We start from the raw sequence: 4,590 nt of genomic DNA, 5'->3' as shown, positions 1-4,590 counted from the left end.
ACTATTGATAGGTTATCAATGGGAGTACTCCCTTCTTGTACCCTCCCCATAACAACGGGAAGAAAGTGATTAGTTAGTGCAGGAAGCATTTGCTTTACAAACTTATCCATATTTGTTATCGGTGTTGATTGAGAAATTGAAGGAAGTACTGATGATGAGGTAGAAAGTTTCTGCCCGTTGTAACTTTTTCTTCAGAATCAAGATTGTATATTCTTCTCTTCTTTTCTACCCCCACAGCTTGATAAAATGCTTCACATTGATCAATATCAGCTTGAGACACTATTTTTTCCCACAATATTTCTTCATATTTTTCCTGTATTAAGTAGAGGAAAAATGAAAGCATTAAACATTGGGAATAAAATACATTTTGAAGGCAAATACAAAAACATGCATAACCTTTTAAGCATTAGCATTAATGTTCTAATTGGGCCTTCAAATTTCATGCTATGAAATTTAACAAACTATGGGATCTAATATATTTCAATTGGATCAAGTGAGCATATTGTGAGAGACCATGAGGGCACTTAGTTGCTAATTATGGCAACAGCTAGACAGTCGAAGAACAAACCATTTATAAAGTGCAAGATCCTAATAGGAATGTGTTTTCGCTGCCTGTTGTCAAGAAATGGATCAGCAGCCCAATTTGGAGAACCAGAATTCATTTAGTGTTCATAAACAGATGCATTATCCATAGAGAATGATCAACTTCATACGAACATACCAACATTTCATCGAAATAAAGAAACAGAAGGAAGAATCAGACGACAGATCCGCAGAAGTTCCATTTCATGTATATGAACCATATGATCCCAACTAAGAAAACAACTCATTTCATACCTAAACAAAAGTAATACACACTATAGATATCAATATTTTCTGTTTTTGATCTTTCACTGTTCAACACAAATTGCTTAAACCTTTCAATTTCACCAAAGAACGGAATTTTCAAAAGCTCTTTAGAGTTGGCGTGTCGTCTGGATTCTCTCTAAAACAAGAAAGAACAATCTCCTCAAACTCCTGCGAAAACACCCTTTTCTTTCGTTTAGCAAAATCCATCACTTTCTTGAGTATCTTATCCCTCTTGATCATCATATTTTTAAGTGATTTTGGAAATTTCTTCATAACTACATAAGAAGCTTCTACAATATAATAATAGTGTTTTTGGCCAAAAACATCCTTACACTAAACGTATAATTTAAGGTGCATCCTTGAACTATGCTTGTTAACAAAAAGCATCCTTAAAGTGTAAAAAATTTGGCAGTTTTCATCCTGCTGTTATGCTCCGGCAAAAAATTAACAACACCTACCCTTTGGCTGCAATTCACATGAATTTTCGATCCTAAAATCCCCAAATTACATAGAAAGAAGGTCGAGAAGAGAATGCTAAACAAGAAAGGAAACCCCCTATACAGAATTGGAGGCCAAAATTAAGCATGAAAGACAGTTGTAGAATGTGTATCCTGTTCAGCTAACACATCAGGTTTAAATAGAGGAACAAATCAAATTGACAGTCTTATTGCAAATATTTCGGTAACGAACAGGTTTAATGGATTGATTGATACAGCTAATACTCAAATGTCCTCAAACTTTCATGCCCAAATCTTCTTTCTCAAGTGTCTCTGATTCTATGCACTGTTTAGTTTCAGTTTTTTACTCTTTCTGACCAATACCATTATATCTACATTGGGTGATAAACATCAATTATCAATGGAGAAGATACTATAGAGGGCATGGAATAGTTGGCATGCTTACACGAATAGCTGGATTACTTCTACCTGAGGACTTGCCACGAACTCTTCCTTGAGCCATACCTATATACAAATATAATAGTGTTGTTAAACCAAATCAGAGAGAAACAACAAATTAAGCATAATGCATAATAATGAGAACTATTGCGGCAACAGAAATTAGAATGAAACAATTATCACTACTACAAAATAAAGTTCAGCTACCTGAGTGAAATACTTTTCAATTAAGTGAAAGTGTGCTAAAGTATTAAAATCGCCGCTGATGTAAGCTTGCAGATAAACAGAAAGAACTGATGCTTGTAAGTACAAGAGTGTAATAGCTATCATTGACTTCTATCAGAAGAGATCATATAAATTAAGGAACAAATTATTAAAAGAACCATGGACTTCTATTAGAAGCTTTACGCAAAGAATTAGTAGAAATCTATAGAAAATTTGAACACAACTACAAGATACTAGGGAACTGGAGAAACCTTTTGAAAGGCTGAAATGCTAAATATTATCAGATCATATGATTTTGATAAGGAATCTGGACCTGATGGTTACACTGTGCTCATCAAAGTAATATTGATATATAAATTATTTACATCAGAACTATCACATGATTAAGTCAAGTAATGCCATTCATTTAAGAAAATGATTTGTTGAGCTCAACAATTTAGAAATCGAGAAGGCACATAACACACTTCAGCTCAAGAATTAGTAGAGACCTGTTGAACACACATTGTTAAAAGTCGAGTTAATTGATTTTAATATGGTATATGTTGGATGAGTTGCCTAACATTTAGTATGACTTAGTCATAGACTCATAGTTAAAGTCAGCTCGAATTTCTTAATCTTTACGCTAAGCAAACAAGCTCATCTACAATGTGGAGTGTGTATTGTTCTTTTGTAAATCTTCCTTTCGAGTAGATCAATCTGAGCATTGTTGGCAAGCTACAAAGTGCTCAAACTAAGGAACCTCTCATGAACCCACCCCTGCCCTGCCCTATTAATTGTTTTAAAATATTAGCTATGTCCCGCCTTGCCCTGCCCTACCCCGTGTTGCCCCGTTTAAGTATTGCCCCGCCCTGCCCCATTAAACCTTTACCCTGCCCTCCTCTTGACCTTCCCCCATTGCCATCCCTAGTAAACTAACATTATTTATTACCAGAAAAACTTATCCAACCAAAATTATAAACAGAAAAATTAAACCAACATATTTTTCTGGAGAAAAAAAAGCTACTGTGGAGGTAAGGGAGGGAGAGAAAAAGAGTGATACCTTTTAATGAAACGAATCAGGTCGACAACTACTAGTCACAAACAAAAAAAAGCTATCTGCAGTATAAAATAAAACATAAATTAGTGTGCTATTTACATCGCAAAAAAAAAGTAAATCAGTGTTGAAATAAAACATCAACACTAAGCACGCTGCTGCAGAATTGGAGCTGTTAGATTAAAGTAACACTTGGTTATAAATGCAAGAGAGTAACTACATTATGCAAATTTGTTTCTCGTAAGATTGGTGTCACGAGGCACACTCTTAATGCAGAAAGAGCAGGCAGACTAAAATAAACTTATTTCTTGGTTAGCTCCAAAGAAAATAAAGGTTGCCTTCTTTCCGTGTTTAGTTATCCTACTATGCGCTCTAGTAGTAACAAACAGGTCGTCACTCACACGTTGAAAACCAGAGGTGTCCATGTCTTGAAATATCTTGCTAGTGCACTATAAAGAGACAGTAATAGTGTTGTTACAGACATAAGTGGTGACACTAGTAAGTTTGAGTTAGCAGCAACCAAGGATGTTATATTAGATGTTGAGAAAAATCATAGAGGAAATGGGGCAAATGGGGGTGGAAGTATTGCTCATCAGCCACGTACTCAAACACTGCACAAAATCATTAAGTTGTAATGCTAAAAGCAGCCCTCTATCTCAAATGTTTCAGTTTTCATCAAGTCTCCAGAGAAGAAAACTGGAACCTCAAACACCGCACAAAATCATTGAATCTTTTCTTAAAAAACCCTATTTTCAGTACACCCAAACTTCTAAGCTCCTATTTTCAAAAAAATTCAACCTTACTTACCGAAAACTGGAACCTCACGAAACCCCATTTCCCCAAAACTGGAACCTCAAATACTGCACATAAATCGGGTTTGATTTTGCACAACAACTATTGTCCCCAAAACAAAATACATTACTAAACTAAACAATTAATTGATTGAACTAAAAGAGTACTTACTTGTTAATAGAAGATTTCCTTTAAACTTTGAAGGCATATAGAGCTACTGAAGACAGAGGGAAAAAAGAGTTAAAAAGAGAGTTCATCCATTGAAGATGGAGAGATGAAGAAGAATGTGCCACTTCATCGATCGGAGATGGAGAGGTTGAGAGCTCACTTCTCATATGAGAGTTCCATTAGAGAGGTTAAGAGCTCACTTTCTTCAGATGAGAGCGTAAATGTTGAAATGAAATTTTGCCCTAGAACATATGACATAAATAAATTTTGCAACGGACTTAGCAACGGATTATAACATTCGTCGCTACCAAATAAAGATATTTATATAGATTAAATTCTAGCGACGGATTTTTCCGTCACTATATAATATATTTTATAAAAAATATATTTAAAAGTTTAGCGATGAATTTTTTGTCACTAATTCCGTAGCTAAATATTAATTAAATTTCTCACGATTAATTTGTTGTTAAATCGTAGGAAATTTTGGGCACCAAACTTTCGCGCTGGTATTTAGAGACGTAAAAAATATTCCGTCACGAATCCGTCACGAATCCGTCACTATATCATAACTCAAAAAAAATATTTGTAATTCTAGCAACAAAATGGTAATTCCGTTGCTAATCCGTC

The 4,590-nt window shown here is 34.8% G+C and overlaps 1 long non-coding RNA gene across 1 annotated transcript; it reads right to left on the bottom strand.

Annotated features, from left to right (window-relative positions):
* Positions 1 to 215: 215 nt before the first annotated feature.
* Positions 216 to 3,066, bottom strand: LOC107059713 (uncharacterized). The gene is made up of 3 exons (XR_001472835.1): positions 3,010 to 3,066; positions 1,753 to 1,811; positions 216 to 313 (listed from the first exon to the last, which is right to left on the bottom strand). It is a non-coding gene; the product is annotated as an uncharacterized lncRNA (long non-coding RNA).
* Between the last annotated feature and the right edge of the window lie 1,524 nt (positions 3,067 to 4,590).

The sequence above is a fragment of the Solanum tuberosum genome, unplaced genomic scaffold, assembly GCF_000226075.1.
Source record: "Solanum tuberosum cultivar DM 1-3 516 R44 unplaced genomic scaffold, SolTub_3.0 scf00033, whole genome shotgun sequence".
In the NCBI taxonomy this organism is placed as follows: domain Eukaryota; kingdom Viridiplantae; phylum Streptophyta; class Magnoliopsida; order Solanales; family Solanaceae; genus Solanum; species Solanum tuberosum.
The sequence above is the reverse complement of the archived record's forward strand: the minus strand, read 5'-3'. Positions and strand labels throughout refer to the sequence as shown.